The sequence below is a fragment of the Cyprinus carpio genome, chromosome A2 (assembly GCF_018340385.1).
Source record: "Cyprinus carpio isolate SPL01 chromosome A2, ASM1834038v1, whole genome shotgun sequence".
NCBI lineage: Eukaryota > Metazoa > Chordata > Actinopteri > Cypriniformes > Cyprinidae > Cyprinus > Cyprinus carpio.
In genome coordinates, this window is record NC_056573.1 from 3,795,620 (window position 1) to 3,820,252 (window position 24,633).

Here is a 24,633-nt window from a genome sequence, read left to right on the forward strand (position 1 = left end):
AACCAGCAGGGTCTTTAACCACTAGGCCACATCACCCATGCTCAGATTTTTCAATGAACTTGCTTTTAATTTGCATTTGTATTCTGTGTGTGTGTGTGTGTGTGTGTGTGTGTGTGAAATGTGCAATTTCTGAAATTGATTTGATGAATTATTTCAGCGTTTTCATACATTTGAGCATTGTTTAATCAAGAATTTGAGCTCGTTGGAGTTCTGAGTGAATTGTTGCGTGCACACAGATTGTGTGCATTGATTTTTTTTATTTATAATTTTTTGAGCAGTTATAGTGTTAAATCTCACTTTGCGTTAACATAGTCTCACTGAGATCTTTAGTTATTAATAGTGGCACCAGTGACACTTCCTGTAAAGTCTTTTTATATAGTCTTCAGTCTCACAGGCTTTGACAGCATCTGTAGTAGTAAGTACAGGTCACGGGATTTCACAGTAATGCGCTGAATTAGAGTGTATGTGTGTATGGATATAGATATATTTATAGGCCTACATGGCTATGACCATTCATAACCCTTTATGGTTTTGTGTATGTAACTATTAAACAGATAGTTCTGGTCCTGGGTTTTGATCTGTCAATACAGCGTTCCAATACATGCCTTTATTTACATTTCCATTTATGAATTCTATGAATTTTGCAGACACTTTGGTGACTTGCGGTACATATCAGTTCATGCTACAGGAAGGCTATAGTTTTTTGCGTATCAATAGCTAGTATTAAATCTTCTAGCAGGAGAGGAGTGGTGTATTAGTGATTTAGGAGGTGGTCATACTGCTCTCTCAGAAAAAAGGGCACAAAAGCTGTCACTGGGGTGGTATACTTTCAAAAGTGCTAGGCTAGTGTGTACCATGTAGGGACCAGGATGTACCCTTTTGGGTCAATAAATAAGGTACAAAGGTACTACCCCAGTGACAGCTTTTGTACCCCTTTTCTGAGAATTTATATGTCATACCATTGAAGGTATTTAAGTCACATAGCTACACCAGTGACCTATATATGCCATATAATTTGAAAGCATAGCAACTAGACGTTTATTACACATTAAGGCTGGAATACACTTCACAACATTTGCCCTGAATTTCACCTGATTGACAATCTGGAGAAGACGATGATAGTTGCCAAAAGTCAGAGCCAGTCTTCACTCTGGGCGACTAAATGATGTCTAACATTAGCCATTGGCTAATAAATTCTTTGGTAATTTTGGTTTGGGACAGATGTATTTTCACTCTGACTGAGCACTTTTTTCACAAGCAAATTATGCTATTTTTTCAATTTTTCTCAATTGTTGCCCTGTAAACAAAGGCGCACGACTCGCTGACGCTTTACTGAGAGCACTGTTTCTCACACCCACGCAAAGAAAGAGAGAGAGAGCGAGAGAGTCTTAGGATCTGATTACACTAGTGCGTTTTCTTTTTAAAAAGGTGTTTTAAAATGAAAACGATCCTCATCTACACTTGCGTTTTCACTGCCTTTCAGAAACGGTCTTCGTCCACACACTACACAAGCGAAATGTCGCAGGTCACATGACCATTCATGCAGGTACAACAGTGAGCATGATGTTATTGTTTACACGGTCGTCAAGGATATGCAGAGCGAATGTGGGCAGCCACGCCATCGTTTTCAAAAGTCTCTGTTTTGGTCCGTTTACACTGAAACGCAACCCTGGAGTTTTCAAACTAAAGCCCCGTTCACACCGCCAGCGAATTTTTCGCTGCTTGTCGCTTGTGGCTGGCAATTAAGGTCACTACTGGGTGTTCCCACTACTGGTTGCCTAGTTACCCCGTAACACTCCACTACAGCAGATGAATCACGTGCTCTCCACTGACCTCACTCCCATTGGTTGTTGCTCACGAAATTCGCTGCTTATTTGCATAAAGTTGAAGAATTCTGAACTTTTTTCGCTTGACTCACATCGCTTGACACGCCCACATTCCTTCGCCAATGGTCACTTTCACTCGTGTCGCCGGAATTCGCTGGAAATCGACAGCTCTCCATTGTAAATGAATGGGATTATGTCGTTTTGTTGCTGTGTGTCACTGGTGGTGTGAACAGGGCTTAAAGGGATACTCCACCCCAAAATGAAAATTTTGTCATTAGTCACTTACCCCCATGTCGTTCCAAACCCGTAAAAGCTTCGTTCGTCTTCGGAACACAATTTAAGATATTTTGGATGAAAACCGGTAGGCTTGTGACTGTCCCATAGACTGCCAAATAAATAACAGTGTCAAGGTCCAGAAAAGGTATGAAAATCATCTTCAGAATACTCCATCTGCCATCAGACGTACAATCTGGGTTATATGAAGCGACGGGAACACTTTTTGTAAGTAAAGAAAACAAAAATAATGACTTTATTCAATAATTCCTTTGTCAACGGTCTCCTCTGTGTCTCTCCATATCGACATAAAGTCGTTATTTTTGTTTTCTTCGCTTACAAAAAGTATTTTTGTTGCTTCATATCATTACGGTTAATTCACTGATGGCAGTTGTGGTATTTTGAGTATTCTTTTTTCATACTTTTCTTGATTTTGTGGATGTTGTTTATTTGTTTGTCTGTGTGTGGGTCAGTAGCATGCTTGTTTTTTTTCATAATATCTTAAATTGTGTTCCGAAGATGAACAAAGCTTTTATGGGTTTGGAACGACATGGGGGTAAGTGATTAATGACAAAATTTTCATTTTGGGATGGAATATCCCTTTAAGACTGGGTATGCAGCGTTTTCGAAAGTCTCCGTTTTGATTTACAAAAAAAATCATCACATTTTTCTGAGTTTTATTTCAGGAGCATCATGCAGTACTGTACTACAAAATGATAATTTTTAAAACCCTGCACTTCACTGCATATAAAACCAGTGGTAAAAACAGTACAATAGAATAAAAAAAACAATTTTGAAATAAATTAAGTGTTACATTAAGCTGTTCCTACTCATCAAGCTAGTGCCATAAGAAAACAGTAAATAAAATAATACCACATATTACCACAATTTGCATACCACAAAGTTTGCATACTGATTTAGACATGTCTAGCTTTGCATGTCCTGTGAATTATGATGCACCAAAATAAAAATAAAGATTAATTAATAGGTTAATTAAAATGTTAATTCTGCAATTGAAGCCCTGATTGACGGATTACATGAGATCTACATTGTATTGTATTGCATACAAGTTGTACTGTATCTTTCAGCATACTTTCTGATGTCCAGTCATGTTTATTTCTGTGCTATAACTAGTAGTAAATAGGAGGAGGTGGATACGGCGGTCTGTCATGACACATTAAAGAGCGTCAAAACCACATTTATTGTTTGAGAAAAGGTAGCGATAAAAAAACAGGATCACTTGAAATAAATAAAAAAATAAATGTACTAGACGTCTACTGAGTTTTCCAAATGTTGCTTCCTCCATGGATGTCATTTACTGAATTTTAAAAACATTTACTTTCCACTTGGATTGTCAGTTGTTGTTTTTTTTTTTTTTTTTTTTTTTTTTAAATATGTTGTAGAATGTCTCAATCTTAAAACATTGATAAATAATTTCAAAAGCACACCATACCTTTCATACAAAACAACTAGAAAGAAAATCTTTTTGGAGGCAAGGATCTTCAATCTTCACATGACTCTTTATGTGCACATCATGAGATTGTTTGTGCATGAGAGAGACAATGTGTGGAATAACTTGCATGTAATACCACCTAATCTTGAGCAAATATTGCACCTCTGGCAAACCATGTGATCAGGATATTATAAAAACTATTTAATTTAATTTGTTTAGCCACATGGAATCATTCGGCAAGCATTCTGAGAAACCTGTCGTTTACACTTATTTTGTTAAAAAATAATGTTTGATTCTTCAGATGAATCTGACAGATGGACTTACTGAAAAAAGGAGGGCGATGAATGCATCTACAGGAGAGTTTTGATGAAAATGAAATGCTCCCATGCAAAATGTCAGTGCAGTGAATTATGCTGTTGTGATGTGAAGTTGTTACATAATCTGTGTATGTTTTGCTCCATAGGTTTATATCATCTATTTGTTCGGACAAAAAAGGCAAATCATTTTCTGTGCTATTTCTGCTTTATTTGACAGCCATTGTTGCTGTATGGGCTTCTAGAGCCCTTCGACCTTCATAGATTTTTTTTATTTGTGCATTGCTTATATTTTTAAAACTGAGTTGTACAACCACATAAATTGCACACAAGGCGGTTTTTATGTAAACATTTTAATAACAGAATTATGTTTATACTTCAGTGTCTTAGAAATATAAACATTTAAGTTGTGGCTGTAATAAAAAACTTTTTCATGACTGTTTTTTAGACACGTTAAATAATGAACTGGTAAAGTAAAAATCTAATAAAAATGCAATATAGTTGCATATATTTATCAAAATGCCCCTTCCTAACTATCAAGTTTATGGCCATTTAGAAGAACAGAATCACGGAATTCAGTCATAAAAATGGTATTTGGTATATAACGCCAAATTTTGGATGAATTCATCAGAATTAAGTAAATAAACTTTAATCAGAACGTAATATGGACGACTGCTTGTGAATATTAAGCTTCAAAAACACTATTTAAATAAGAATCCTGCATGTTCGGCCTGTGTCGGTGTGAATGAATGGCTCAGATATGCGGTTACGTTTACGGTTTCATTTCGCCTCTGCTGCCTTAATATATGAATACAATTAGGGCTGGACGATATGGCCAAAATTTATATCACGATATATTTCTTAATTTCGGTCGATACGATATAATTCCGATATCGATATGAACACTATAAAAAGCCTCGTAAAAACTGCCAAGAATGCCCACAACAGATGTCTGTGTATATAGATTTATGAAAAATGAATTTGCCAAGTCTGACACCTCATTTAAAACCATTTAATATTTTTGAAAAAAAAAAAATATATTTTTTGTATTTAGCCTTCATACAAACAATAAATGTGAAATCACTGTCAAATAATCATTTCAGACTCACCTAATTAAAATTAATATCTTTAACTTCAAACTATAGGCTAATATATACTACCAGTCAAAAGCTTTTGAACAGTAAGATTTTTAATGTTTTTAAAGAATTCTCTTCTGCTCACCAAGCCTGCATTTATTTGATCCAAAATACAGCAAGAAAAGTAACATTTTGAAATTTTTACTATTTAAAATAACTGTTTTATATTTGGAAATATTTGAAAATATAATTTATTCCTGTGATTTCAAAGCTATATTTTTAGCATCATTACTCTGATTTACATGATCGTTCAGAAATCATTCTTTTCTTATATTCTGATTTGCTGCTCAAAAATAATTTGTTGAAATCAGGTGAGTAGAATTTTTTTTCAGGTTTTCTTGATGAATAGAAAGTTCAGAAGAAGAACATTTATTGAAATAGAAAATATTTTGTAACTTTATAAATGTCTTTATCATCACTTTTGATTCAATTTTAAAGCATCTCTGCTAAATAAAAATTTCTATAATTTCTTCCCAAAAGAAAGAAAGAAATCATGCTGACTCAAAGCTTTTGAATGGAATAGTGTAATCAAATCAAATGTAATCAAAATGTAATGTTACAAAAGCTTTATGTTTCAGATAAATGCTGATCTTTGGATCTTTCTATTCATCAAAGAATCCTGAAAAAAAAAAGTACTCTCTTAAATATTGATAATCAGCAAATCAGCATAATAGAATGATTTCTGAAGATCATGTCAAGACTGGAGTAATGATGCTGAAAATTCAGCTTTGATCACAGGAATAAACTACATTTTAAAAATAACAGTTATTTTAAATAGTAAAAATATTTCAAAATTTAACTGTATTTTGCAGTACTTTGGATATAGATTGAAACAAATGTGCTTTAGTCAGTATAAAGAGTATGAAGAGTGCTCTTGAGTTGCTGCAGAAAAAAAAAAGACATGTTGCTGGAGCCGGGCTTAAATGCAAACTGATTGTCTGCCAGCAGGAGGCGCTGTGAGAGTGGTAGACCCAGCGGTTTCTCCAGTAACGGCTATTAATTAAAGCAGCTCCGCCTATGAACGCTTCTTTATCAGATAAAATGAAAATGCAATCGAAACTTTTCTGAAAACAGTCGGTTCCCTTCAGAGATACATTCATATAAAACACCCGCGACGTGTTTTGATTTTGAAACGTGCAGTGCTCATATTTATTCAACGAAGTCAAACGCCACAAATAAATCAATGTATGGGGAACACTGGTATATCGAAATATCGGAAATGTGTTTAAAACCATATCACCGTTATTGAATTTTTTTTTATCGCGATACATATTTATATTGAATTATTGTCCAGCCCTAGAATACATGAACATAATTTCTAGAACTACACTTCATGAGCACTTTGTTTCTTTTGAGAAAATCTATCCTCATATACAGGTGCATCTCAATAAATTAGAATGTCGTGGAAAAGTTAATTTATTTCAGTAATTCAACTCAAAGTGTGAAACTCGTGCATTAAATAAATTCAGTGCACACAGGCTGAAGTAGTTTAAGTCTTTGGTTCTTTTAATTGTGATGATTTTGGCTCACATTTAACAAAAACCCATCAATTCACAACAAATTAGAATATGGTGACAATCAGCCAATCCGCTTATCAACTCAAAACACCTGCAAAGGTTTCCTGAGCCTTCAGAATGGTCAGTTTGGTTCACTAGGCTACACAATCATGGGGCTGATCTGACAGTTGTCCAGAAGACAATCATTGACACGTTTCACAAGGAGGGTAAGCCACAAACATTCATTGCCAAAGAAGCTGGCTGTTCACAGAGTGCTGTATCAAAGCATGTTAATAATCGGCCACCGGAAATTTTCGTACGAAAATGGCCCAAAAGTGCATTTTCGGCCGAAATAATTTTATCACCGAAAAAATACGGCCGAAATGTTGTGATGACGCAAACAGAAACCGCGACCTGCACGTGCACCTGCATAGCACAGACCACGAGCTCTCCGCGACATTCACTTCTAACCAGTGGGTCTTAATAGCGAACATTGTCTCTCTTCTTGCCCCCTTTGAACTCCTCTGATGCATCTGTAGCGGACGTTATTCCTTTAATCGCAGCACTAAAGCGTCTCCTAAGCAAAGAGGTTGAGACAGACCACGGAGTGAAAACAAAGAAACGTACACTCTTTAAGTCTGTCAGCACACGTTTCAATAAGATCTATTCGGATCCTCTGCACTTCATCGTGACTGTACTTTATCCATATTTTAAAGACCATTACTTGGATGCGGAAATAAAGCAGCGTGCACGAGAAATGATCCAGGCCGCGATGGATGCGGAGAACCCGCGTGGAGACGGAGAAGCGCACGGAGAAGGAGATCAGAGCGCAGAAAAAAAGACTCGTCTCTCTGCACCCTCGTTGTCTGATATGTTCAGTGAAATCCTGCAAGAAAGTGCCTCAAATAATAATAATACGTAGGCTATTATGTTCTTAGGCTACTATATATGTGACTATCAGATTGTAGCCATATTTCTGCTAGAATTTTTTTTTTTATTTGATATAAATGTTTATTTATGCCCTGGCCCTATTTAAATACACTCTCTCAAATCTTTCTCAAATGTCAGGCAGATGACAAGCTCAACCGCTCAATCAAGCCCTCATCCCCAGAAGTGATAACCCTCTTGCCTATGGAGAAGTAATGCACTTTCTTGTAGTAGTCCTACAGATGAAAATTTCAAATGCACTTGACCTAAATGCACTTTGTTTTTTATGAGAGAACATTTAATTTTTAAAACCTTTCTGCAGGCCAGTAGGCCTGTACATTTACTTTTCAATGTACACATGAGTAGGGTCAAGTTAAACATTTTAGTTTGAATTTTATTTTATACTGTGCATTGTTGCAATGTGCTAAATAAATATTTGCATAATTTGTAATTGATTTATTCTTTGAAACTTTAATATTAATTTATGCAATTGCAATGCCTTGATTTTAGTAAAGTTAGTACACAGTCATAGCCATAAATGCAAAAATGGTACTAATAATTGGCATAATTTCTTTCGTTTTTTTTCGGTTTTCGGCCTTGGTTTCCTCTTTTTCGGGTTTTCGGTTTCGGCCAAGAATTTTCATTTCGGTGCATCCCTAACTTCATGCTTCCTTCTGCTGACCAGCTTTTTTTGAAGATGCTGATTTCATTTTCCAGCAGGATTTGGCACCTGCCCACACTGCCAAAAACACCAAAATAATCAAGAGACCAAAAAATGCAGATGAGCTGAACGCCACTGTCAAAGAAACCTGGGCTTCCATACCACCTCAGCAGTGCCACAAACTGATCACCTCCATGCCACGCCGAATTGAGGCAGTAATTAAAGCAAAAGGAACCCCTACCAAGTATTGAGTACATGTACAGTAAATGAACATACTTTCCAAAAAGACCAACAATTCACTAAAATGTTTTTTTTTTTTTTATTGGTCTTATGAAGTATTCTAATTTGTTGAGTGAATTGGTAGGTTTTTTGTTAAATGTGAGCCAAAATCATCACAATTAAAATAACCAAAGACTTAAACTACTTCAGCCTGTGTGCATTGAATTTATTTACTTTATTTGAGTTGAATTACTGAAATAAATGAACTTTTCCACGACATTCTAATTTATTGAGATGCACCTGTATACAAACTAGAAACTTAGAAACTTCAAAAATGGTCAAAATAGAAACTTAAAGGTCTTCACAGCAACTCGTCAAAATAAAAGTTCGGTTTAACTTGAAGAAACTGTGACAGAAATTAATTAATGTAATGATAGCACTACTAGTACAAACATTATTTTTAAAAGAATATTTACTAGAAAAACATTGAGTGGCTTTCCTGAGGTAAATGTAACATTGCTTGACATCTTGTTAAGCTGTTTCATTGATGTCTTTCAACACTGATTGAGACATTTCAGTAAGTTTCTTTCAGCACACTTTCTGATGTAACTAGAAGTAAAGATGAAGAGATCCGTTCACGTGCCACTTGAAGTGATGTGGCTACTGCTATCTGTCACGACGCATTAAAGAGGGTAAAAATAGTAGTCTATTTGTTTGTATTTCATGATAAAGTTGACATAATTTGAAAGCTCAAAGCTTATTGCAATTATTGGCTCTTAATAATGCTTAATGAAGTTTAAGCATCAACAGAAAACGGCATATACGACAAGACTGATCTTAAGATTTAAGAATTAAGATTAAAAATGAGAAATTGATATTGTTTAATCCAGCACTAGCTTCCACACATCTGACATGTTTACCTGTTGTAGCTTATCAACACTGTGTGAACGTAAGACAAAGACGCAGTCAAAACGAGCCATCGCTAATCATATGTCAGGGATTCCGGCCCTCCAGAACAGTTTCGGCCAAAATTGAAAATCGCTTCCTAAATTTTGGTGCATCAATAAAAATACACAATAAAAAAAAATTCTTTATTAAAGGGATGGATAAAATACTATGGAATTCAATGGCTACCAGCAACTGTTTGGTTACCAGCATTCTTCAAAATATCTTCTGTTGTGTTACAGGTTTGGAACAGCTTAAGGCTGAGTAAATGATGACAGAATTTTCATTTTGAGTGAACTATGCCTTTAATTATAAATTATGGATAGTATTCCAAACACAAACTCCTAAGCAGGGAATAAATGTTAATGCAGTATCTATGGCTTTATAAAAAGATCTCTTTTTACATGCCTTTCAGTTACACACAGCATTTGTAGAGGCCTGAGCATTATGTTTGCTTTCACAAAGAACAAATAGAAAGAGTAGTGGTTCTTTTGTTTTATTCATCTGAAGCTTTCACCTCTGGCCTGCTCTTACTCGTCTTTTCCTCACCTGTCCCCGTATCCGCCTCTTATACTTCCTGTTACAGCGATAGTTCGAGATATGACATGTCTAGTGAAGCTGCAGTGTTCAGGGGGTCTAGAACTGCATGCTCCTGGGGACAACTGGCCCATCAAACCCACTTTGTGCTTGGGAAGCTCATGACAGTTTCTTGTGGTGCGCTGGGGCTGATTCTTCCCCTGACTGGCCTCCTCTGTCATGGGGCTGCTCTGAGCGACCGGCATCAGTGTTTCCAGCTTAAGTTATATTTTCCTCTGACTTTACATTCCTGGAGGAATGTGTCAGAAATTATATTTTCAACAACATTTCTCACCACAAACTGACCTAATTCTGATTTTGTGGCACTGAACCTACTTTTGAAAATGTAATTTCAGATGTTGGTGAATTTAAACCTATTTCAAAGAATTGGACCTATGTGAGTCATTCTGTAATTTAGGGTGCATTTCACATCTGGAAAGAAGTGTAAAATCAAAATGCTTTCACAGTAAAACAACTGTTGGTTTCAGTTTCAATCATTAAACGTCATTTTGGTATTCTAAAGAAAAATATGTTTTTCATGGCGAGTTTGTTAACTGTGTTACAGAAAAACTGTATGGGTTTAACATAATTGACAATTTCACCATTTTGACTCATCATTTCAATGGCAGGCCAACCAAATCTTATTTTCTCAATCAGCTTAACCTCAAACTTTAAAATTAAAAAAATATTGCAAACCATTACAATTTACCTAGATAGGAAATTAATATATTCATTGGACAGTTAACAGAATTTTGTGGACATGAGTTTCTTATTTGAATGAAGAATACATTTAAACTCAATATTTTTCAAAAGTATTTAGTTTGTAGAAGTACATTTAATACAGATAGTCTTGACTAGCATTTATTTGAACTCGATTAAAAAATTGCAAAAACTGTAATTTAAAGGACATGAAGGCAATTTTAAACAAACTGAAAAATGGTGCACAAAATATGTGTTTGAGATTTATAGAATGTATTCGCATAATGCATAACGCACTGTTCCTATTGATATCAACAGATGAGTAGTGTAAGCTCTAGATGCCACACTCACCATCACTTGGCTGAGAGTAATCTGTTGTTTTTTCCCCTCACACATGCAAAGTGAGAAACGAGACCACATAGACCTGACACTTTACAAAATTACTAAATTAGTGTGGAATTATTCATTCAAAAGTTGTTAGAATAACATTAAAGAAATAGTTTGAGATTTGTCATCATTTACTCAGCCTCATGTCATTTCAACTCCACAAGACTACAGTTCTAATGAAACCTCTAGGTCCAGGTAACCAAAATGTAAAAGGTCCAAAAAGGTCATAAAGGCATTGTTAAATGAATTCCCATGAATTGAATTGGTTTAATCCAAGTCTTGTGAAGAGATAGATAATCTTTATATGATAAAGAGATTTAAAGGGCTAGTTCACCTTCAGTTGCTGGTCCCCACTGACTTGCATTTTTTCCATACTATGGAAGTCAATGGGGACCAGCAACTAAAGGTGATCTATCCCTTTAATTTAGGCTTCATTTGCATCTATACACTGATCAACATGCATACATATTACGCATCGCATATGGTAAACACAGAAGCCTATGTGTGTGCGTTGTGTGAATTCATATGGATTTATTTAAAATGTAATGCATAAATCCAGTTCATTGTTTCCGCCACACCCTAATAGGAGCGTCCATCTGGAGGCTAATCAAGGTTTCCCTTTGCTGCCTGTCTGTTAATTTTACCCAGTTTGTACTGAGTACTAGCATATTAAGATAATGATATTAAAAGAACAAATTCATTAAATACTTAATTGATGATGCATACTATACACAGGAGAACAAATGTGCCTGAAATATGAACGCAGTGCTGCGCTCACTTGCGTGTTAAGAATTTTCCCATAGAAAACACAAAAGAAGATATTTTGAAGAATCCTGGTAACCAAACGACAGACAGTAGCCATTGACTTCCATAGTTTTTATTCCATACTGTGGAAGTCAATGGCCACCGTCAGTTTGTTCACATATCTTTGTTTTTCTCCTTTTGAGAGGTGATCTATATTCTTGGCTTGAAACAGATTGACAGGCCTGTGCTGCAGTTTTATGGTTGTTTTGACCCGTGCCAGTAACGTGACCTGAAGACTGTGAATATATATTAACAGGCGTCCTGACACGTGTTTAGGTTGAGGTTGAATACTAATGATCACTGGAGACGAGCTCTCAGGCCTCTGAACACGGGAGTGTTGTTTTGCTCTTCAGAAGCTGGTGCTGATCAGTGAATGAAGTCCTTTGCTCACCCCTCCCTCCTGCGGCAGCCCTACCCACCTCTTATTAAAATGTCCTGCTAATCAAAAAACCTCTTGTTTTGGACCCACAGGGGGCCCCCGAGTGTATGTGTGTAACAGAGCAGTGCTTTATGGCCCATGCATATTCTTGTGGTTTGAGGTACAGATTTGCAGTTTTGAAACACAGTTTGAATAAGTTGGTGAATTAAGAATAGCAGGACTTGATCCCAGACTTGAGCAAAGTTGAATCATTGTTTTTTGCACTAGCCTTGCAATCCCACATGAAACTGAAAATCAAGGCAATACTTTTTGTATTTATTATTATTTTATGAAAATATCCAAGAAATGTTTAGTGTGTTAAAAAAAAGGTACAATGACTGCATCACTACTGACGTGGACCAGAACAGTGACTGTGAATAAAACACACCCGTTTTTTTGTTGATGTTGTTTTTGTAAGGAGCACTTGTGTGCGTGAGTGATATCATAAGGTCATGTAATGTTTGCAAACATTTTGAAATACTCTGTATTTGACTTAATACAATGACGTTTCTCTTTGAGCATAAAAGATGAGCATCTGCATCATTTAAGGGCAGTACAAAACTACCTATTTGTGTATTGTACTACATCCCTAGTAGGGATGCACTGATAGGATTTTTTGGGGCAGATACCGATTTTAACAACCCTTATTGGCCGATTCCGATACTTGTCACTTCCTCTCTTATTTGGAATTTTGGCCTCATAATAGATCGTATTTTTATCATGTTTTAAATCAGCTAAGTTCAGAATCACCTGCATTCAATTATACTATTACATCACATTATACTAATAAAACATCAGTAAAGTTTTAGTCATCATTCAGATGAGGTCCGCTACACTTATGAAAGTTACAAAAGTTATTTAGTCAAGAACAGTGTGCGATCTTTAGTTTTTTGTTATTTGATTAGCATTAAAGTGCAGACAGCAGCTCTTGGATTATGCAACAAACATCATACAGCTCAGTGCCTTCAAGCAGTTAATTAATAAAACATCGGTTTATTGTATCGGCCTTTTTCTTTTATAGCCGATATGCCGATGGTTGTAAATTGGGGAAAAATTGGCCGATAAATATCGGCGGCCGATACATTGGTGCATGTAAATGATGACAGAATTAAAGACACAGTCATAACAAAATGACTATGTTTATGCAACCTCCTGTAACAGAGAAGGTTGATAATCAGGTTGTAATACTAATCTAAAACCGTTTGTATATCGAAATGGATTGAAATGACAATGGGTGGCACTTCCTTTACACCTCTCACTAGCAGATTTGTTTCCTCGCCCTGAGGTTTGTGTTAACTGAACAAAGACTTCCGGGCTTTCTCATGCTTTATGTCACGTAATTACTAGAGAAACTCCCCTTCTGTGGTTTTGTTGGTTTCTTGCTCAAGTAGTAGGTGATAAGGAGGTGAGTGAGGCTGTTTCTTAATTTCAAGAATTGGATTAGAATTGATCTTTCTGTGAATGTTGATGATGTTGAATGAGTAGACAGGGATGCAAGATTGCGTAAGAATGCATGTTTTAGTCTCAGCTGTGATGCTGTCTCCAGCTCGTGTGCAGCGAAGCACAGCTAATGCATGGAATCTGTCTGAGATGATGAAGTGGTTTAGGTGTGATTTTGATGGCAGGTAGGTGAAGCGAAATAGTTTCTTTCTATTCTTAAGAGAAGATTGTTTCAAAATCTTTTATCATCCACTTTCAGACAGTTTCTTGTGAGTGCTTCTTGTCATTATGAAACTGCCAGTTTCTCTTCCATGGCATTTAGCTTCTGTGTGAACATCCCATAATGCAACAGTATCTCACATAATACAGTCGTAAACAGCACTTCACAATGTAATTTGAATGTGTACAAGGTTATGGCCAAAAAAGAATATTCACGTAATTTTTTTTTTTAAATCATTAGATAATTTTAATGCAAAATTTCAAATCTCTATTTCTTTCCAGTTTAAAGGCAGATTTTTTTCACCTAAGTGAAAGTTGTAGAAACTAGACTGTTAATTGTGGTTTTAAACTACTCTTTTATGGTCAGAACATGACAAGCACATCACATTTTTGAATCGCTTGTTTTGCTACATGTGATTCTGATGACGTGCAAAATTCAGATGCTGATATCTTGGATAGCAGGGGGGCTTTTTTTTATATATATATATTTAAGAAATTTGAAATTCATTTCATACTGGATTAAAAAATAAATGTGTAAAATAAATATACTTATACTTTAGATCACAAAGTATTTATTTAACAAAATATAATTAAAAAGGAAGTAAAACACTGAAACCAACAGGGCACTCCAGTATTCTGGGAAGTTTGTGTGCATTGGGAATCATATTCATATCATATTTTTATTTTTCAAATAAAGCCAGGGTAATACTCATTTTGCATACAGCACACAGAGAAAATGACATGAATATGACAGTGGGCAAATGCATAAAGTGCAGCATAATTTGAAATCACAAGTTTAAAGTTTTAAAGCATTCATTCAATCACACGGACCGACCGTCCCACCGTCACGCAGAGAACACACGATCATGTTGGATAAAAATGCACACTTCACAAGATCTCACAGCTGGATTCGACTAAGTTTGCAAGGTTTGTGAAATTAAAAGTTCACTAGCCATTGAAAGATTTGTTTAAATGATATAAATGCGTATTTTATGCATAATTGGCTTAATGCTGATGGCAAACGAGAAAGCATTATAATGTTTGCCATTTCTAATATAAAAGCAATAGTTATAATACTTTTTGTATATATGAATTAATTTGTTTAACCGTTCTATCTGATTATTAGACAGACTTGTATCCATATTAGACAGAACTGTTAATGACGACAATAAACAAGAGGGAGAATGTGAGCACTGTGTGCTTTTTGTGTTGATTATTTCATTTCTGTCAAAATAAAAGTCCAACCTCGAACACATGGGCCAAGCAGAAAAACTCAGCCTATGCCGATATTTGAAAAATGCCAAATATCGGCCGATATATCAGACTTTTTTTTTACATTTTAACATCTCAGTCATACTGTAATGTGATGTCTGATCTTTTCTTGAGTTTATCAGCATTTTAATCCATCTTGTCGATGACCTGGGAACTAAGGTTCACTTAAAGTGGGAACTAAATGTATTTTCCAACTTGAAATATACAGTCACAGAGAATTGTTCATTACACAGAATCTGTACCAATATCGTGGGCCATAAGCATCGCTTGGCCACTGAGTGTAGCTTGGGCTCCTCATTGAAATCCTGTAAATGTTGTCATACACTTAAAAATAAAGGTGCTTCACGATGACATAGAACAAGAACCTTTTTTTTTGTCTAAATGGTTTCATAAAGAACCTTAACATCTGAAGAACCTTTACGTTTCACAAAAGGTTCTTTGTGGCAAAAGAAGGTTCTTCAGATTATAAAAAAAGTTTGAGAAAGAGACGGTTCTTTATAGTGTTCGACCGATATATCGCAAAGGGCAATATATCGGCCGATATTTGCCATTTTTCAAATATCGGCATTGGCCGATAAGTTTTTCTGCTTGGTCGATGTGTTCGAGGTGGGACTTTTATTTTGACGACGCTGAGAACACAGCAACTGAACACACAGTGCTCACACTCTCCCTCTTGTTTACTGTCGTTGTTAACAGTTCTGTCTAACACAGATAGAAGTCTGTCTAATAATCAGATAGAATGGTTAAACAAAGGAATTAATGTATACAAAAAGTATTATGTGTAATACAGATAGAAGTCTGTCTAATAATCAGACAGAATAGTTAAACAAAAGTTATTAATTTATAAAGAGAGAGAAATTAATTTTATTCATCATGCACGACAAAAAGTGAGTGAAGACATTTAAAATAATTTCTATTTAATAAATGCATTAACAAATTTAATTAATATATTTGATAAACACAAATAAATGCTGTTCATTAAACTTTAAATTTATAAAAAAATCCTGAAAAATAAAGTGCATCATCATTTCCACACAAAATATGAAGCAGCAAAATTGTTTTTCAACATTGGTAATAATCAAAAATGTAATAAATTGTAATAGTTTCTAAAAGATCATGTGACACTGAAAAACTGGAGTAATAATGAAGAAACTTCTGCTGTGCATCACAGGAATAACATTACATTTTATAATATATTAAAATTAAAAAAAAAAATGTATTTGTAATATTTCACAATATTTCTTTTTTCTTTTTTTTTTTACTTTATTTTGATCATACATTCAGCCGTGATGAGCAGAAGATAGTTATTTCAGAAACATTAATAATTGTAATGTTTCCAAACTTTTGGCAGGTAATAATAATAACAATTCTCTATACTTTACTATAATATATTATAGTACTTTTATTATAATATATTTTTAAATTGTTGTCATGATTATTAAATGCTGCTTTTTTTATTTTATTTTTTTATAGGACAATATGTGTTATTCCAATATAAGATATGTCTTTTAATGTGCACAAATATATATTTTTAATAATGAGTGCTGGGGCGTTACTTGTGGGCGTGGCTTGGGGCGTGGTCAGATTTTCCTTCTTTTTTTGTCTGTAGCTGATCACATGCCTGCTAAATTCCCTTTATCTTTTGAGATATAAGAGGTCACTGTATTATAAAAACATCCTCTAAGAAAATTCAGTTCCAGAAGCCAGTGTCTCTTTTATTTTCTCCATATATTTTAACGATAACCTACAAGCTTTTAGTATCTGTCGCTTTTAATTCATCATTTGCATGGAACTTGGAATTCTTGCCTTACAAATTAAAGTTTGTAATGTAATTAATTTAATCAAATCACAGTTTGAATAGGTTTATTTTTCTTGTTCCAAAACAACACACTACAAAGTTTTGTATCGGTTTGAGGCAGGTAATATTCAGTTCTATTCAGTCATTTTATTAGATGCTTTTATGCAAGGGACTCACAAGTGAAGAGCATCACACGCATTTTATCATTGAGGAAATATTTATAGTACTTCTAGTTAAGGGTAAGCTAGCACAGTGGTTCTGCAGACAAAGTATCGCTCACAAACCACATAATCACCAGATCTCTTTAGACGCAAGCAAAGCACATACATCAACACAGCCATACACCTCATTCAATGATCAAATTATTATCAGTAATAACCCAGTACTTCAGATAAATAATGCTTCCAACACACATACACAATAATAACATTTTGAAATGTCCTAATCCAAAATGCATTATTGTGCAAACCATTTTTCTTAAAAAATAAATAAATAAATTAATTAAAAAGTGGCCCAATCACAGCTATATTTTTTGGAGAGGTGTGCGCTGTAGCTTCATCGAGGTGTAATTGCCCTTTAATGTCTAGATTCTGTGATCTCTCGTGGTTTCCTCACCTGAAGCTAATGCTGAATCTTTTTAATATAAGCTTCACATTTTTGTCACTGATTGAACAGAGAGTTCATTGATGGAGATCCAACATCTGTTTCTCACAGACAGGCCCCTTTGAGAGGTCATTTAGGATTCTTGAGGTGTTAACAGAACCATACTGGATATTTCTTACCTTATTTTACCTTATTTTTTACCTATAGTCACCAAACCCTTGCCATGGCCAACATGTGAGGAGATATGAAAAATTAATTCACATTTTTAGCATCTTCAATGTCTTTTCATGATGTTCACCAAGTTTGGTGACTAAGAGGAGGAGGTTTTTGTTTTGTTTTTAAATACTCCTCCCTAGGAAGTTCAGCACATGCACTTTTTAACATCTTAAATGGCTGACTTCCTGTTGACTGGATGGGAGCTTGTTTTTGGATTTTCTGTTTTTGTGTTTTCTGGATTTTCTGCATATATGTGCAAGTCAGGTCACCTTTATTTATAAAGCGCTTTGTACAAAACATATTGTTTTAAGCAGCTTCTCAATGATAAAAAGGAAAATAACAGAATCAGTGATGCAAACTTCAAATTAACTTTCTGCATAGAAAGCTTGCATAATGTAAGTAAATAAAGAGTAATTTGCATGTAAAATAGACCTTCCTGAAAACTCTCATCTGGATTCACGAATACAACGTAAACCTCAGATTTGATAATGAATCACAGTCATTCATAAATAGGGTGTGCATGTTCATTTACAATGAACATAATCCCAGTCCTTTAATTATAACTACATGAATTATGTTTACAAGAATGTCATGGGATCTTTGGACTTCCTTTCCTAGGGTTGTCTGCAGTATATTGCATAAATGCAAAAGAGACTAATTGGCCATATGCCTAAAAAAATTATTTGATGAAAGTGTTGAAATGAAATATTACTGCTGCTCATAATAGGCTAATACTAATCCATAATCAAAAAGAAAGCGGCCTTTACGGCTCTTGATTTTGTTTATATATGACTTTTTTTTTTTTTTTTTTACATTTAACTCATTGATTTTGTTATTTTATGAAATTCCTAAATGCAATCTCGGTGGAGTGAAACCATCTAATCTTTTAATGAACTGCAGAAGCACATAAGAAGCACAGACTGCAAGCCAGATGAGTTTAACCTCAATATCTTGAGGATTACCAAGCTATATGGGCAAGTTAGCTTTTGAAATATTATGATATTACATATTGTGTTATCAAAATGTAGTGTCATCAGTTTTACAAACCATGTAGCTACACGTGGTTGAGAGCAGGTGTACATTTTTTGTGTACCAACTAACATTTTGAACACATTTTGAAAATGTATGAGACAGCTTTGGGTTTGAGACTTTGGGGATCTTATCTATTCACGAACAGCTTGTAACACTCCATAGAGAAAAACTTTAAATTGCATCATATGACCCCTTTAAATAAGATCAATATGAACAATAATAAGGCTTCTACAATATATAATTTCAGGTGTTCAAGGGAGTGCTGCAGACTCTGTGCTTGGGCCATGAATTTTAATAAACGCCACAAAAGTATATAAACAATACTTTAATAACACTTCATGGGAAGCCTGCTGGGAACTACAGATCCACTGGTCAGTTAGTTAACTCAACAAAAATGATTCATGTATTGCCAACATAAAATGATTAGCCTACTTTTTTTTTTTTTAACTAAATTATTTATTTTACCAATTAAAGTTGATTGAAAATAATGCAGTTCGGTTGAGAAAAATCATAAAGATGTGTTGCATTAGTTAATTTTAACAAAATAAATTGAACAAGCTGCACAGTTTGATTCTAATATTTTCAGCCAAATTCTAATATTTCTCTCTCTCTCCCTCTCTCTCTCTCTGTAAGCTGTGTGTGACGGAAGTGCACTCTCACATGTGTCTAAACATAAACTAATGGGAACAGGTTAAATAAACACTGGCTGTGTAAATGGCGTCACACAGTGTCTGCGCTACAGGTGAGCTGCAGAGCATTAGTTTGTGTGTGTAGAGAGAGTGAAGCTGTGTTGTTCAGGAGACTGTAGTTTTGGCACGGCCCGCTGCACTGTCAGGAGAGAACACTTCACTTCAGAATACAACAGATGCTCAGAGATCAAAAGGGAAAACTAAGAAGGCCTTCATCTCCTAATACAGCACCTGTCAGATTTTTTATATCTCTGATATACTGGAATTGTATCTCTGACTGCATGTATATACACTTTTTTTTTTTCTCGTTTTTATGCATTTTTTGTCTATAAGTAGGACACATTTGGACATCGATTCTGATTTTGCTGAAAGGTGAGCGTTGAAACTCTTTAATGCACTAGTAGTTCCAGTGAGTTAAATCGCAGATTCACACATTTACAGAGAGTCCCACACACAGAGAACATCATCCAGGAACACAGGAACAAAGAAATAAATAATGTGCATGGATAAATCCTTTAATAACACCCCAATATCCCATAAAAAAAGAATCGTCAATTTTGATTTCATGGTGGCTTTAATTGTGCTTCTTTGGCAAACTGATGCTGTGCCATGGTCTGGATTAAACTAAGAGATGAAAAATGTACATTTTTTTCATGCTCTAAGAGAATCAGATATATGTTTGTGAGGAAATATCATCATCATAATCATGTAAATGACGACGCATGAGAACAGGTCCTAGTCTGTGTTTTTATTAGAGCTCCATCAGATGAGGCATGTTACATTTTCTGTTGCTGTTTATTTTATTTATTTTTTTTTTGGTAGTGGAAGGATGGCATTTAAAGGGAAAGTCCTCCTAGAAATTGAAATTATATCATTAACTCATCCAAATGTAATTGCAAAGCTATATGACTGAGTATCTTCTGTGGAAAATCAAAGAATATATCATTTTGAATAATGTTGGTAACAAAACGGTTTTGGTACCCATTGCTGTCCAGTGTATTTCTTGTCCATACACTGGAAGTCAGTGGGAACCGGAACTGTTTGGTTACCATCATTCTTCAGAATATCTTCTTTTGTGTTCTGCAGAACAAAGAATTGCATACAGGTTTGGAACCTGAAGGTGAGTTAATTATGACAGACTTGTAATTTTTGGGTGGACTGTCCCTTTAAAGGATTAGTTCACTTCCAGAAAACAGACTTCCTGATCATTTACTAACCCCCATGTCATCAAAGATCTTTCTGTCTTCAGTCGAAAAGAAATTAAGGTTTTTGAGGAAAACATTCCAGGATTTTTCTCCATATAATGGACTTCAGTGGGGATCAATGGGTTGAAGGTCTAAATTGGGGTTTCAGTGCAGCTTCAAAGGGCTCTACACGACTCCAGCCGAGGAATAAGAGTCCTATCAAACTCTACACTGAATAATGAATCTCTTATTCACCTTCTGTCTACATTTTTTGGTTATAAAGCAGAATGCATGAAAGTGCGACTCAATCAGTGAGCTCATGCTGAACAAAACCATTTTGAGCAGATTCTTGTGCTCAGTGCTATATTGTAAGCACGGGAGTAAATATAAATAAATATGTTGCTGAAATCAGCACTTTCCAAGATGTTATCTTGATTACACATGGGACGGCCGCATTTAATTGGGTACTGAATTGAGTCAGTTGTATTACTGGTATACTGTAATAACAATTTCAGTATTTTGGTAATTTTGACAACACTAGTTAAATCTGTAATTGCTGAGGTTACTAGAGACATTGTAAAAAAAGAATGTTTTCACTCTCTGTTTTATGGCCTTGGGCTGTTTTTAGAAACTGTTCACGCTTTTCTTCTGATATTCTTATTAAAGACTGTTTTCTGTTCCTTTTTTTCAGACTTGAAGCAATGTTTCAATCACTGCTCAAGGGTGTTAATTAGAAATAAGGCCCTCTTCACTTTCTGACTGTGCTCTTGGCTGTTTTTTCCTCCAGTTTCTCGGGAGCTTGTTTGGCCACATTCTTAAAATAGCTCTCTGACGTGTACAGTCCTGCTGCGGAATGCGACTGTGGCAGGATGTTATGCAAACATACATTACTGAATGGGGACGTTTGTTATTATCTCAGAGTTCGTACAGAGTTTGGAAAGTTGGGAAAATGATTGCTTTTAGCAGTTACAATTTCAAGGCTTAAAATGTGCTTGCATTTTAAATATTGTCCTTGAAAAGGGTTGATTTATTATTATTATTATTATTATTATTATTACACCTAGTGAAAAATAATCACATTGTGATAACATTACCGATCCAAAAAATCTATAGGCACATCCAGTTTCATCAACAGCTTAATGAAGCGTTGAATTGTTCATGTCACATCAACAGCTTAATGAAGCGTTGCTAGTAGTGGTCACCATATCGCCAAGGCCGATTTCCGATATTTGGCAACATCGGGATTGATAAGCGTTGAATTGTTCATGTTCAGGCGGGACTTTTATTTTGACCGCTGAGAAAATGAGGAGCTTACATTCATCCTTTTGTTCACTGTTGTTGTTAACAGTTCTGTCTAATACAGATAAAAGTCTGTCTAATAATCAGATAGAACCGTTAAACAAAGGAATTAATGTATACAAAAAGTATTATAAGGATTGGTTTTACATTATTAGTAATAGAAAGGCAAACTTTATAATACTTTCTCGTTTGCTGTCAGCATTAAGCAAATACGCATTTATATAATTTTTTTTTTTCCACTTTATTTATGATTTTTGACAGCTTACAACAACATAGCACAATGAAATTAAAACCCCAACATAGAAGACAACGTAATTAGACATTTAAGGTTAGAAAATTAAGCAGTTTAAATACCATTAAACCAAACCAGCAAAAGACAAAAAAAAAATAATAATAATGAGTTTAACAAATAAGATCAGATTTTCAGCAGTTAAGCCATCACATTTAAGATGTGGCTGATTTTCCATGACATGGTATAGTGCACATTTTAAAAGTTTCCATATATTTTAAGAATGGCTGCCATACTTTATTAAATTTAGACAATGAACCAGTTAGAGTACATCTCATCTTCTCCATGTTTAAAAACCTCATAATGTCAGCGATCCATTGGTCATGTGTTGGGGGATGTTCTTGTTTCCACCTTAAGAGTATGAGACGCCGTGCAAGCAAAGAGGCAAAAGCTATAGCGTTTGAATAGTGTTTAGTTAAAGAAATGCTAGAGGGTACCACCCTAAAAAGTGCAGTCAAAACGGAGGGAGTAAAATTAACTCTATACACCTCAGAAAAAGTATTGAATATAGATGTCCAACATTTATATAATTTAAACAAATATTTTAATGACTAATGAACATTTAATATCACAAACCTTGCAAACTTAGTCGAATCCAGCTGTGAGATCTTGTGAAGTGTGCATGTGTATCCAGCATGATCGCGTGTTCTCTGTGTGACGTTCAGTCCGTGTGAGTTTTTTGCTTTGAACTTTAAATTCGTGGTTTCGGTTTATTGTGCGCTTTATGCATTTGCCCACTGTCATATTCATGTCATTTTCTCTGTGTGTTTTAGATAGATAGATAGATGCTTTATTTGTCATTTCTATATGTTGCATAGAAACGAAATTATTTCACACGTCCACAGCTTGCAGTTCAGTGCATTATAAAAACAGATATTTCAGTAAAAAGTGGTGCTTACACTGTGTGCTGTATGTAAAATGAGTGTTACCCTTGCTTTATTTGAAAAATATGATTCCCAATGCACACAAACTTGAGTGCCCTGTTGGTTACAGTGTTTACTTTACTTTTAATTATATTTTTATTAAATATTTATTTATTTGCGAAAAATACTTTGTCATCTAAAGTATAAGTATGTTTATTTTACACATTTATTTTTTAATCCATTGTCAAATGATTTCAGATTTCTTAAATATTAATAAAAATTAAAAAAAAAAATATAGGCTTTATATCGGCTATCGGCCCGCATGTTTTATAAGATTTATGTTTGGTATGTCAAAAAACCAATATCGGTCAACCACTAATTATAAGCTATAGCTGTCGAGGAGGAACAACACAGAATCTACGGCTTAGAATGCAAAAAAGAGATTAATCAAGGATTAACAGGATTAATTGAAATAAAACCAAAATCGCATATGGTTTAGTGTTATCATCAAATCAAAAAGGCTGCGATCTATTTGAAATAAAACATGCGCTGCCCTGTTCATACACGTTATCAGGTGCTTGCAGCTCACAGTAAATGCTGCTCCACACAAACTCGTCATTACTCGTCGTGTTTTCTTTTCCTATGTCTTAATTTGCTTTACAGTCATGTTTGTTTTATTCATGTTTGGTTTATTATTGATGTTGATATTTTGAGGTTTTTTTTTGAAGATTGTTGGTAACCAAACAGTTGATGGTAGATATTGACTTTACGATGCATGGGGGGAAAATACTATGGAAGTCCATTTCTACCAACATTCTTCAAAATATTGTGTTTTGTGTTCAGCAGAAGAAAGAAACTCAAGCAGGTTTGGAACAACTTGAGGATGAGTAAATGATGACAGAATTTAAATTTTTTGGTGAACCATTCCTTTAAGGCCTTCCTGCAGTTTTGAAATTAAGGCAAAAATAATGTAATTTAAAATACATCTTATTATTATTATTACAGTATCTGTTTTTCCTCATTTGTTTTTATTTAATTGTTCTTTTAGATTTTTAATAGTAATAATTCATTATTTATTCTCTTTTTGTTTTGTTTTTTTTTTTTTTAGTATTATTATTATATAATAAAATGATGTGGGGCATTTTTTTTATCTATAAAAAAAATGTAGTTTTTTTTTTTCTTTCATTTTTTTGTTTTTTTTATAAAAAGCTCTACATTGAGTCCTACAGTCTGAGAAACTGAATGAATAAATGTGGGGTTGGTGGGGTGGGGGTCTTTTGCAATTTCTCAAACACGTCTGGGGGGACACATGCGGTTGGTCCTATAAGTTTTATGAAAATGTTACAAAATTATCTTTAAAATACAGTATTCTGAAAAGGGGGAAATTCGGCTTTGCGTCACAGTAAATAAGTGGAATTTTAAAGTGTATTAAAATAGAAAACAGTTATTTTAAATTGTAAGCCTAGTATTTCAAAGTGTTACTGTTTTTACTGTATTTCTGATCAGATAAATGCAGCCTTGGTGACCATAAAATAAAATAAAAACAGTTTCATAATTATTCTAGACTTTTGACTGCTTGTGTATATAAACGCCCA

General features: G+C 34.6%; 1 protein-coding gene across 1 annotated transcript in view; it reads left to right on the forward strand.

Moving 5' to 3' along the window:
• The window catches only part of LOC109104807 (rho-associated protein kinase 1-like), a 65,755-nt gene that overhangs the window by 1,305 nt on the left and 39,817 nt on the right, over positions 1–24,633 (forward strand). The window lies entirely within an intron of this gene.